A 13,918-nucleotide genomic window follows, 5' to 3' on the forward strand; every position below is an offset into this window, starting at 1 on the left:
TAGTGTAGAGTTTGGAACACGATGGGGATCTGGTCGGTTAGGGGATGCAAGTCATCTACTCGTAGACAAGTAGTTACTTTCCCTGGAAGCACACCCTGGCACTTTCCCTAACTATATACACTTTACTACGTACAAGTATCATAAGTATGAAACATCCTGACTGCTGCGCAGAGGCGAGTGGAGTTTTAGTAAGTACTTTCTGCTGCGGAGTATGACAGGTCCGGCTCCTAATCCTGTCCCTGTCTTCTGCTCATCTGTGCTCACCCTCGGTGTGCGGACATTTGCCACGCCGGACATTTGCCACGCCGGACATTTGCCACGCCGGACATTTGCCACGCCGGACATTTGCCACGGCGGACATTTGCCACGGCGGACATTTGCCTCGCCGGACATTTGCCACGCGGGACATTTGCCACGCCGGACATTTGCCACGATTTTACTTGGTTCGAAGGTTGGGTCCCTTGTCTCTCCCTCCTCCTCCTCCTCCTCCTCCTCCTCCTCATCGCTAACTGAGCCTTTCCGCTGGTTACCTTAACATAGAACCAGAATCTCTTTGGATTTTCCGCCACATGTCGAGAGAGAATTTCGTTGTGGAAACTATTAAATGCATCTCGCATTGAAATCCGCACCAAATTTCGAGCCTCAGTAATACTTCGCCAATCAAGGAGATTTTGCATTCGTCTAAATTATACTTGCCTTTTTCGATGCTCCTGCAGCAACTTTCTGTCCTGTTTTGTGTACCATGGGCGATCAGTTCTGTCTCCTATTAATTTATTTGGTATGAATCTCTCGAGTGCTGTTGATACTATTTCTTGGTACTTAAGCCACATATGGTCTTCACTTACATAGTTTGGAAGGATTGGAGACTGTCTCTTAGAAAGACGTCACCCGAATTTTTAGTTGCTTTTGTAAATAGATATATTTCGCGTTTTGTTTTGGTGAATTTCTTTGATACGCAATTGAGCCTCACTACGACTGTGTGTTCAGTAATGCCTGAATCCGTCGTGATGCTCAGGATTATTTGTGGCTAAGAGGTCAAGTGTGTTTTCGTAACCATTTACAATTTGAATGGCCTCGTGAACTAATTGTCCAAAATAATTTTAAAAAAAGCATTTAGAACAATTACGGAAGTTTTCTACCTAAATAGGGTCTGAAAATGAATTTTTGTCAACAGACGGATGGTAGATTGAAGTCACTGCCAACTATAATTGTATGAGTAGGGTACCTATTTGTGATGAAACTCAAGTTCTCTTTGAACTGTTCAGCAAGTGTTTCATCTGAGACCGGGGGTCGGTAAAAGGAGCCAGTTATTAATTTATTCCGGTTGTCGAATATAACCTCTGCCCATACTGAATCTGCTTCAATGTCGCTTGTGAGCTGGAACACACATTACATTATTTTTCTTTAAGTTGTCCTTCTTGTTTCTGTTGTAGTGCAGATCATTCCGATTACGGCTTTTCCCTCCAAAACCTAGGATGCTTTCTCTGTGACCCTGTAAATACCAGAGCTAAACAATGTAGAACAACAATGTACGTTACAAGCATAACATTCTGTATTACTTCATTTCCTTATTTCTAACATATTACAATTGTACGTCGACTTTAGATGAGATGTCAATCATAGATGTTCTTATCTCTATTTAGTGAACGCATTTTAAGTCATGTTTTGAACTTTGTCCCGCTACACTTTATTAACTAATGTTTCGCCGCAAGGGATATCGCATTTTAGAGAGTAAATTGATATTGAGTATGTCGTTCTTCTTTTCACATATTTACATACAAATTTATTCTTTAAAAAATGGCTCTGAGCACTATGGGACTTAACTTCTGCGGTCATCAGTCCCCTAGAACTTAGAACTAATTAAACCTAACTAACGTAAGGACATCACACACATCCATGCTCGAGGCAGGATTCGAACCTGCGACCGTAGCGGTCGCGCGGTTCCAGACTGTGGCGCCTAGAACCGCTCGGACACCCCGGCATTTCTTCTTTCCTTGTTGTATTTTGGGCATGCAGTTGTAGTAATTAAAGTAGGCACAAATGCAGTTATCAAAAAGAAATGATTAGCGTAGGCTACATTCGCATTTTATTTACATCGTTCCTTTCTTGTTGCTCCCATGGCGATGGACTGTTTCTATCGCAATCAGTAAGCGTGAAAGGAAGCTACCGTACAGACAGAGGAATCTATATTTATACTTGGCAGAACTAATTACATACTGACATAATCGTTGGTATTGCTTTCATTTCCCAAAAGTTATAAATATTTCGATTTCGGAAAAGAAGCTCTGTATTTGGCCAAGATGTCGAAGAAGAAGGTCCCTTACGTACTGGTTGTATCGAGTAAGATGTGGAGACAGCTGTTTGAAAGCGGACAGAAGAAGTACGAGGAAGGGCGTCTCTTACCTGAGGGATCGCTACCTGGCGAAGGGACAAGTGTGGCAAATGTCCGGCGTGGCAAATGTCCGGTGTGGCAAATGTCCGGCGTGGCAAATGTCCGGCATTCTCACCCTCCAGTCGGCGGGTCGCCTATTGATAAGGTGTGGCTCCACTCGACACCACCTTTCTGGAACGTTCCATGAGGCTAACGCGTCACTTCCTGCTGCTAGCACGTGATACTGCTCAACGTCTTCTGTAAGTGTTCCCCTTGTGCAGGTGCCTCTGCATTCGAAGAGTCAGGCGGCTGTGCTTGCTACAGACCCCGTGATGCTCCAGGGTGCTCTCCTTGTGAGCAGAACAAGCTTTGCATAGCGGCTTCCGGCGTGTCAGAAAAATATTTCACACACTCCTCGCTCAGCAGCTGTTTTCTGACGAAATCCGAATACTCCCCACTTACCCATTTTAATATTCTTAGGACTCAATATCTTACTATATGCGACAGTTTACGCCTGTCTTCAAGAGTCAACCAGTTCAGTTTCTTCAGCATCTCTGTGACACTCTCTCGTGGATTAAACAAATCTGTGACCATTCGTGCTGCCCTTCTCTGTATACATTCAGTGCCCCCTGTTTGTCCCCTCTGGTACAGGTCCTACACACTTGAGCAATATTCTAGAACCGAAAACACGAGTGATCTTTAAGCAATCTGTGGATTTGGTTAGATTCCTGAATCGCGCCGTCGGAGGTTCGAGTACTGGCTCGGGCATTGGTGTGTGTGCTGTCCTTAGTGTTTAAGTTAGTTTAAGTTACGTTAAATAGTGTGCAATCTTAGGGACCGATGACCTCAGCACTTTGGTCCCAAAAAACCTTACCACAAATTTCCAACTTACCTGAATCGGGAATTTGTAATGAGGCTGTTTAGGTTTTTATGTTGGTAACGCCACGTAGCGCTCTATATGAAAATCGCAACAGATGGCAGCTGGCCATCTCTACAAGGACTACAGTGGGTCTACACCTTTGCTCACTCACCAGTACCATTATCTCTACAAGGACTGCAGTGGGTCTGCACCTCTGGTGGCCCACCAATACCATAATCTCTACCAGGACTACAGTGGGTCTGCTCTGTGATGACCTACCTACCAATATCCTTCAACTTCGACTGACTCTGCTGTGGCTTTGCTCTGTTGTGGGCCATTACCTGTCTGCATGTCGAGAGTCAGCATTATCTTTTTGTTGGAAGGACCACACTACTTCTTCAAGACTGCATAGAAATCCACTACTTCCGTGTGCATTTTCTTTTACTGCTCAGACTTCGAGGAAAAAAAAAAAACACTGCAATTTTAATGTGATGAAAACGATTAGGACTGTCTTTATGGACTGTGAGAAAATCTTTGCTTTTGACCAACAGTAAATCAATAAGTGTGTGCATTTGATTTCTTTGTTATTGTAATTATAAAAAAAATTCAAATCTGTATTGGCTACTGCCCAAAACAATTAGTAAAATTTTTTGTGGGGAGCATGGGCTATGTAAGCAGGCTGTTTAGGTTTTTATGTTGGTAACGCCGTTAGCGCTCTATATGAAAATCACTGACTGTGCTGTGTGCAGTCTGTGGCTGGTTTGCATTGTTCGAATTTGCTATTGTAATGTTGGGCAGTTGGCTGTTATCAGCGCGTAGCACTGCACAGTTGGAGGTGAGCCGCCAGCAGTGGTGGATGTGGGGAGAGAGATAGCTCAGTTTTGAGAGCGGATGATCTGGACGTGTGTCCATCAGAGACAGTAAATTTGTAAGACTGGATATCATGAACTTATATATATATAATGACTTTTGAAAACTATTAAGGTAAATACATTGTTTGTTCTCTATCAAAATCTTTCATTTGCTAACTATGCCTATCAGTAGTTAGTGCCTTCAGTCGTTAGAATCTTTTATTCAGCTGGCAGTATTGGCGCACGCTGTATTTGCAGTAGTTTGAGTAACGAAGACTTTTCTGAGGTAAGTGATTCATGAAAGGTATAGGTTATTGTCAGTCAGGGCCATTCTTTTGTAGGGATTTTTGAAAGTCAGATTGCGTTGCGCTAAAAATATTGTGTGTCAGTTTAAGCATAGTCATTTATAATTTTTCTAAGGAGACATTTCAAATTTTAACTAAATAAACAAACATTTTCCATCCGTTTGGTAAATATTGGACGCAAACGTAACGATTTCTGAATAGCGGACTCATCCTTATAGTAGCTCTGGTATGTGGCCTATCAAAAAACCTAATCTCTCTTACTGCGGTTAGTGTCAACAGAACTGTCAGACCACGATTCCTGTGATACAGATAACTTCCAACCGGCCTCTTCCTACATAGCACTGGCTGCTCACAACAACCCACAGCAACATGCAGTTCACGCGCAAAACTACTCAGCGCCGACCAACTCGTAACAACATGGACTGCAATGGCAAACACAGGCTGTCTGTCTCAGTACAACTGCTTCCACACAGCTGACTCTTTGCAGCTGCCAGACTGCAGTTGCTTCGTGAGCCGTGTATCGACTCGTGCTATACCTCGTGTTTAGATTGCATTGGTTTTCCTTTCCTTCCGCTGACATGTTTGTTTGATATGTTGTCTGCCATTAAGTGGCTGCTCGGTTGTCTTTTGCCTCTGCTATCGATATCTGCGTTTTTGCTTCCGGGAAACTGGTATGGAGGAAGTGAGGTCTTTGACCGGTGGTAACTTTGTGTGGTGCCGCGGAAGTAGGGGCGTGGCGCGGCAGTGAGTGGGGTGGACACGGGAGGGCAGTCTCGGAGAGTCAGTCGGTCTGTCGGTCTCGGTGTCGGTGCAGTGAAGCGACAGTCAGTCAGACGGCAGACACTCGCATGTTAGTCGGTCGGCTCTAAGCCTCAGCCGCTGTTGGGTTGTGGACTGAGCAGTGTGCGATTTGTGCTTTTACCAGTGGGGGGGATGTCTTAGGGGGTTAGTATAATTATATGTGTTACTAGCTTGGACCGTGGCGTTACCCATGGTTAACACTTATTTATAAATAGATGTTAATGCCGAAACTCACTGTTCACGCATATGCACTGAAAGGGTACAGTACCGCCCGACATAGAAAATAGGTACAACATACTTCATTATTCTTGTCAGAACAACATATTTTTTCTAATAGTAACTCAATTTCAATTAATACAGCGAAGCTGGTTACCAGTGTGCGAAAGAATGACAATTTATTTATTTAATTGATCACATGTGCACTCCCACAAAATAAATCCCTACATCCAGTTTCGTGAGATCTGTGAAATGAATGAGTGTATGGTCGTCTGCTAACCGCAGATAGTGAATGTGAATATATGATCATCTTTGAGACGATCCTTTGGCCACCTTTAGTGGAACCAAAGAGATGAAACTTACCGGAGCTTTGAGCGCCTGAAATGTGGCTGACCAATACGGTGAGAGGTGCGAGAGGACCTGAAGATCGGCCATGTTTCAGCACTGTGCCGCTGGATCTAGTGTTGGTAAGACCTGTCTTAGGGGGTGCTCCGTAAGGACAAAAGAGTGGAGACATGGTATGCATGTGAAATACTTAAGAGTAGTTTAGAATAATAATTTCCCTATTTCAGGAACTTTTGTGGGGAGAATTAAATGTCAGGCAGGTAATATTAATGGGATCATAGTAATCTTCGGAAGTGACCAACGGTCACAATGAAACCACGTGTAGCAATAAGTTGAAATACTTCCGAGTGCTTAAGTTAAGCTGAATTACTAGCGTGTGTACTATAAGTTGGAAATATTTAAGAAATGGCGTGTGCAGGACTTGAAATTAAAGACGAGTACCTCCACGTGGTGAGTACTGTGTGAGTCTCAATCTGTGTATGAGACAAAGGATAAAGAGAAGTACTCGTCCATGGTATCAGTTGAGGACTCGCGTGTGTGGCGAATATGTTCTTAATATTACTTTGCGTGTTGTGTTTCCGTGTGACGCTTGATTCAAACTATAATACTCTGAGAGAGAAGCAACGTGAGTCAGCCATCTATCCAGCAACGCCACTTGGCTTGCATTGCACAGGAAGACGTGCATATATCGTCCAGAGTTCGTAGTAGGAAAGAAAAGTTACGAAGTGGGGCAGTGTCGTGTGAAACTGGGATCAATTTTAATTGAAGTGGGAAAGCTGAAGGTGATGGCATTATAACTTTGTGACTATTCCTTGTTTTGTATTGTATGTTGCCGGTGTGATGTATTTCATGAAATTTAAGTATGTGTGGTTTGCATGGGAGAGTAGCAAGGTAGTTTCAGAGATAGTGGGTTATGCATGTTCCTTTTGTACCGCTCGGTCTTGAGGAAAGTTTCGTGATGATGGTTGTGAGAGTCGAAGTCTGAGATATAGCAAAAGATCCACCATCCTATCCAGAAAGTGCACTGTAGCGTTAAATAATTACGAGACCATAAGATAGAGAATCACCAATGTACCCCACTGGGCGGAATTTCTCATGTGTTATTGTTGTAGGTTATAGAATTTTATGTGTTTAGGTTATAGAATTTATCGGAATAAATATGATAGTGAAAAGAAAAAGATTGGTGGCCTTTTCCTTCGAATTGTATGTTGCCATGATATCCAGAATTTATAATGTGTGCTCCATTCATATTCAGTGCAATGGCCACGTGTTGACCAAAGCCGGTAAATAAAAAAGAAAATGTGGTATTGCCAGTGCGTAGTGAACAGTCAGAGTTGTGTAAATTACTAATAGTCAGATGTGGGTTTCCGTTGCGTAATATTCATACAGAAGAATAATTTGTAACTTACTTGTGAGTACTAGAGTTCATGTTACTCGATAAATGAGAATGAACCCACTCGCTTGGCAGACCACTCATCTTGCAGGCCTGACTGCTTGATGCCACAGTATGAGCAAGGCATGTGGGTGCCTCTCAGCACTATCAGAAAAGCCATCCCTTGTTATATCTTTAAAAGTACATTATAGGTAAAGCTTATTTACAGAATCATCTACATACACGTATACGACGGGAATTCGAAAAGTAAAGGCACATTTGTGAAAAGCTGTACTTATTCTGATGATAGAAAACTGAAACATGCGTTATTTTTCTACATAACCTGCCTGGACTTCAATACAGTTTTCCCGACGTTTTACGAGTTTTTTTTCATCAGAAAATACGTTTTTCGGTTGCATCTGTAACCAATTTAGCACCGCAGCAATGACGTCTTCATCACTTTCAGATCTTCTTCCCTGTAGTGCTTCCGTTAATGGTCCAAACATGTGAAAATCACTTGGAGCCAGGTATGGTGGATGTTCCAGCACCTCGAATCTCAACTCCTTTATTGCGTCGGCTGTCCGTTTGGCAGAATGTGGGCGAGCGTTATCTTGCTGCAGGATGACACCTCTTCACAGTTTTCTACGACATTTGGATCTGATTGCGGGTGTAGTTTCGTACGCAACACATCAAATCCACCATACAATACAGACCTGGCTCTAAAGTCTCGTTTACGCTGGGGCGACGTCTTGCAACATTGTGGCACGCTACGGAAATGTGGCGTGCGTCGTCTTGTAGGATGCTACAACAGGCAACATCTTAAGGCGTATGTTGCATGCGGCAGGTTAATTTATACCAAAGCAACAGAGTTTGTGCCACAGGTGTGTCGGTCTTGCAGTATAAAGGATGATAAAGTACCGCAGCGGCGGCCTACTTGGTACTTGCACATGCAGCTAACAACGGAAATGAAAACCAAAGGAAAAGAAAACGATGGTGGAAGAGAAGAGTATTTAAAGAAGGTCCACGAAATAGCATCCTCGGAACTAGAAGCAGACGATGGTGCGTTATTTAGTAATGTGTGCTTTGGTCCCAGGCGAGTTAGTCCGTGCCATACCGTTGCCAAAAGGTGGCCTAGCGGTGAATGTTCGCACAGGTACTGGGCCGGTCACCACCCTGTGGGTGGGACTTTCAGCCCCCAGCTCACCCAACTCTGCAGTACGACTGCCAGATTACTTCCCTCGCAGCACGCAAGTAAACGGATGACGCACCTTAGACAAAAGCAACAATGACAACATGAGAATGATGATTTAGCTCTAAATGTTTTGAAATGCTTAACTACTACATAACACTTTTTCAAAATTAATAAGCAAACATATTAATGGTATGAATAGTAAGACTGTATTAAAAACTTTCAGTGTTCGGCTCCACAAATTTAAATTATATGTAAAGTTTTACTCCAGTGCGTGGGAAATAAACATCCCAGGTTGGGATGCATAAACTAAGAGGGTTGTTTTTTAAGTAAGGGCCGTTCTCGCGTATAGTCACGTAGTTCGCGCAGACGCCGCAACAAGTCACCGCGCCACTTGCCGGCATCCTTCCCGTTCACGCTGATGCAAGTTGCAGCTCTGTAGTTGACGTGAACGCATCGCTGTGCTACTTTATAATGTTTACGATTATTGAATCGCCCGCCGCGTGTGAGATACGGTCAGTGATACGTGTTTTGACCGCGAGAAGCCTATCAGCTGCAGAAATTCATCGTCAGTTAACAGAAGTTTATGCCTCGAACGCAATGAGTGAAGGTAAAGTGCGTCAATGGGTTAGAGAGTTTAAAAATGGCCGTCAAAACGTCCATGACGAAGAACGCTCAGGCCGGCCCTCTGTGATTTGGTGGCTACAGTCGAAACAAAGATTCGTGAGGACAGAAGATTCACAATTTCCACTCTTTCTTTGGAATTTCCACAAGTTTCAAGATCGGTTTTGTACAAAATTGTGTCTGAAAACTTAAACTTTAAGAAACTGTGTTCTCTGTGGGTACCCAGACTCCTCACAGAAGACCACAAAGGGAAGAGATTTGCCACTTCATTGGACTTTTTGATTCGTTACGAGGAAGAAGGGGATGACATGTTGAGTCAAATTGTCACTGGAGATGAAACATGGGTATCCCATATCACTCTCGCAAGCAAGCGACAATCGATGGAATGGCGACACACAACCTCACCCGTCAAGGTCAAAGCCAAACGGATGCTGTCAAAGCGCAAGATTATGGCAACTGTGTTCTGGGACCGGCGCGGTGCTTTGCTAGTGGACTTTATGCCTCGAGGAACGACAATCAACTCAGATGCCTACTGTGCAACTCTAAAGAAGCTCCGCAGAGCAATTCAAAACAAAAGGCGCGGCATGCTGACAAAAGGAGTTTTGCTCCTGCACGATAACGCTAGGCCTCACACCTTTCAAAAGACTCGGGATTTTATTGATTCTTTTGGCTGGGAAGTTTTGGACTATGCACCATACAGCCCCGACCTTGCTCCTAGCGATTTTCACCTTTTCCGGTACCTGAAACACCATCTTGGCCGGCAGCGCTTCAATGACGACGATGGAGTGAAAGCGGCCGTGAACTCTTGGCTGTCGGAGCATGCGGCCGGATTCTTTGAAGAGGGAATTAAAAACTTAGTTGTACGGTATGACAAATGCTTAAATAAACAAGGCAACTATGTAGAAAAATACAGGGTGTTTCAAAAATGACCGGTATATTTGAAACGGCAATAGAAACTAAACGAGCAGTGATAGAAATACACCGTTTGTTGCAATATGCTTGGGACAACAGTACATTTTCAGGCAGACAAACTTTCGAAATTACAGTAGTTACAATTTTCAACAACAGATGGCGCTGCGGTCTGGGGAACTCTATAGTACGATATTTTCCACATATCAACCATGCGTAGCAATAATATGGCGTAGTCTCTGAATGAAATTACCCGAAACCTTTGACAACGTGTCTGGCGGAATGGCTTCACATGCAGATGAGATGTACTGCTTCAGCTGTTCAATTGTTTCTGGATTCTGGCGGTACACCTGGTCTTTCAAGTGTCCCCACAGAAAGAAGTCACAGGGGTTCATGTCTGGCGAATAGGGAGGCCAATCCACTCCGCCTTCTGTATGTTTCGGATAGCCCAAAGCAATCACACGATCATCGAAATATTCATTCAGGAAATTAAAGACGTCGGCCGTGCGATGTGGCCGGGCACCATCTTGCATAAACCACGAGGTGTTCGCAGTGTCGTCTAAGGCAGTTTGTACCGCCACAAATTCACGAAGAATGTCCAGATAGCGTGATGCAGTAATCGTTTCGAATCTGAAAAATGGGCCAATGATTCCTTTGGAAGAAATGGCGGCCCAGACCAGTACCTTTTTGTGGATGCAGGGACGATGGGACTGCAACATGGGGCTTTTCGGTTCCCCATATGCGCCAGTTCTGTTTATTGACGAAGCCGTCCAGGTAAAAATAAGCTTCGTCAGTAAACCAAATGCTGCCCACATGCATATCGCCGTCATCAATCCTGTGCACTATATCGTTAGCGAATGTCTCTCGTGCAGCAATGGTAGCGGCGCTGAGGGGTTGCCGCGTTTGAATTTTGTATGGATAGAGGTGTAAACTCTGGCGCATGAGACGATACGTGGACGTTGGCGTCATTTGGACCGCAGCTGCAACACGGCGAACGGAAAGCCGAGGCCGCTGTCGGATCACCTGCTGCACTAGCTGCGCATTGCCCTCTGTGGTTGCCGTACGCGGTCGCCCTACCTTTCCAGCACGTTCATCCGTCACGTTCCCAGTCCGTTGAAATTTTTCAAACAGATCCTTTATTTTATCGCTTTTCGGTCCTTTGGTTACATTAAACCTCCGTTGAAAACTTCGTCTCGTTGCAACAACACTTTGTTCTAGGCGGTGGAATTCCAACACCAGAAAAATGCTCTGTTCTAAGGAATAAACCATGTTGTCTACAGCAAACTTGCACGTTGTGAACAGCACACGCTTACAGCAGAAAGACGACGTACAGAATGGCGCACCCACAGACTGCGTTGTCTTCTATATCTTTCACATCACTTGCAGCGCCATCTGTTGTTGAAAATTGTAACTACTGTAATTTCGAAAGTTTGTCTGCCTGAAAATGTACTGTTGTCCCAAGCATATTGCAACAAATGGTGTATTTCTATCGCTGCTCGTTTAGTTTTTATTGCCGTTTCAAATATATCGGTCATTTTTGAAACACTCTGTAGGTAAAAGTGTGTAGAATCAGAAAATAAAAGTTTTTTTACACAAATATTTGTATCTTTTTTTAAAAATAAAAACGGCCCTTCCTTGAAAGACAACCCTCGTAAAACCAGAGGAGGGGATGGTCTGATGCAGAGGGGGGGAGTCCACCCATCCCCCCCTGCAAATCGCACACTGGGACTGAGTCGGGTTCGTCGTTACTCCGCGGTTGGACGAGCTGGCAGTCAGCAGCAGGCAGGTCCGCACGGTGCAGGTACGCGCCGGGGCCGTGGTCGACGCAGACGGAAGGCCGTCGGTCGATCGGTCGGCTGGTCGTCGGATGGCGACGTGTGGTCTGCTGGGCACTGAGACCAGGGTCAGTCGGGAAGAGTTGGCAGCCAGCGACAGTCGGGTATGGTGTTGGTAGTCGCCGGGACCGCTGTCGGCGAAAGCGGGCTGCCGTTGGTCGTTTGCTCGGCCGGTCGTCTTAGTCGACGGCGTCTTGTATCCTCAGGATGAACACCATTTTCCGAGTCGGGATGTGGTTGGACCTTGTTGGTTCGTCGGAACTGAGCAGCTACGCAGTCTCCACAGCGCGAAGCCAGGCCGGGGCTTTTGGCGGCGGGCACGCGCTGTTGCATTTGGAGGCGCTAGCAGCGAGAGCGACGTTTCGCTTTCCTCCGAAGCAGGATCCTCAAGTTGAGTGATTAGTGACTTCGTTTAAAATGTCTACTGTTAAGATTGGTTCGTTACGTGTGGATTGTTGTTGTTCCCTCAGCCGTTCACGCGTGTGATAACAAGTGGTGTGTGTTGTTGTCTAGAGCTCGCAGCCTTTTCGGTAGTCATTTGACAGTTGTGACCTGTGTTTTCTGTATTCTTTAAACTTGTCTTGACTGGGGTTTGATACCTTGATCTTGGTTAGGCAGAGTTAGAAATTGTAGGTATCTTGGTTTACTCGTCATCGGCCGGTATTCCCTGTTGTTTGTGCAGTTGGATCTGACGATTGAAAATCGGTCGGATTGTCGATAGGAGTGCTAATGTCTGTCTGTCAGTCGGTCTAGCCTGAGCATCCCTGAGTGGGAGATTTGTGGCCGCCTTACACGGGTCCGTTGTATCTGTTATGTTCCAATGATATTCCAGGACACTTTTGTTTAAAAACTTTTATTCCTCCATTCCTTTATTGCCATTAATCGTGTGTTTGCTGCGACTTTTCAGTTTTTTTAATCGCGGTGTTGGTAGCTTCACTACCTCAACGTACCTTATTAACAAGATTCTGTATTTACTTTAGTAGCCTGTTTACTAATGTTCTTTAAATTTTTTGAACTGTTGTATTGCTATAAATTACTTGATTGCCGTTAGCGGCGTGTTTTGAAACGCTGTTATTGCCGTACTGCTAGTTTCTGTGAGATACGAATAAAACATTTGTGAGAATCTCAACTCGACAGTAAACTACTAGAAATTTGGCCCCGTTTCCCAACTTGTGGTGTGGCTTGTAGTAACCGTGACCACCGTGTGTGTCGCCTCGTTTCCTCCCTCCAAGTGCGGCGCGCGCACGTGGCACCACCACGCCCTGGACGCTCATTGGCTGAGATACTCGCTCCAAAGACCGCCAGCGAAACCAAAATACTTCTCATGCAGCAGAAGGAGATCAATATCGACCAGCGAGCGGTCGGAAAACACTTAAAATCGTAACCGTGTTACCTATACGTTAAGTGTGTTGCATACCTATCAGGCGTTACCTCATTTCGATTACTTTGTTTGAGTAGGCGATCAATGTCTTACAAGCCTTCCTTAGAATCCCAAAGCGGTATACACTGATGAGTGAAAGGGACTGATACGCCTGTATAATATCGTGTATCGACCGGCGAGCACGCGGAAGTGCCTCAACACGACGTAGCATGGATTCGAGTAATGTCTGAAGTACCCGCCCGGTTAGCCATGCGGTCTAACGCACTGTTTTCCGGGCGGTAAACCGTACCGGCGGATTCGTGTAGAGGTCCGGTGTGCCAGCCAGTCTGAGATGGTTTTTAAGGCGGTTTTCCATCAGCCTCGGCGAATGTGGGCTGGTCCCCATTATTCCACCTCAGTTACACTATGTTGGCGAATGCAGCGCAATCACTATCTCCACGTACGCGTACAACATAATTATTCTACCACGCAGACATTGTGGCAACGGCCTTACCGCAGTGAATACACCGGTTCCCGTGAGATCACCGAAGTTAAGCGCTGTTGGGTATGGCCGGCACTTGGATGGGTGACCATCCAGCCGCCATGAGCTGTTGCCATTTTTCGGGGTGCACTCAGCCTCGTGATGCCAACTGAGGAGCTACTCGACCGAATAGTAGCGGTTCCGGTCAAAGAAAACCATCATAACGACCGGGAGAGTGGTGTTCTGACCAGACGCCCCTTCTATCCGCATTCTCAGCAGAGGATGACACGGCGGTCGGATGGTCCCGGTAGGCCACTCGTGGCCTGAAGACGGAGTGCACGCAGACATTGGGGGTTATACTCGTGTGAGACGTTCCTGGGGGTTTACTGGGGGCCGAACC

The 13,918-nt window shown here is 45.2% G+C and overlaps 1 pseudogene; it reads left to right on the forward strand.

Moving 5' to 3' along the window:
- Positions 1 to 13,537: 13,537 nt before the first annotated feature.
- Positions 13,538 to 13,654, forward strand: LOC126107088 (5S ribosomal RNA; annotated as a pseudogene).
- The last annotated feature ends 264 nt before the right edge of the window (positions 13,655 to 13,918 follow it).

Source organism: Schistocerca cancellata, chromosome 10, assembly GCF_023864275.1.
Source record: "Schistocerca cancellata isolate TAMUIC-IGC-003103 chromosome 10, iqSchCanc2.1, whole genome shotgun sequence".
Lineage (NCBI taxonomy): Eukaryota > Metazoa > Arthropoda > Insecta > Orthoptera > Acrididae > Schistocerca > Schistocerca cancellata.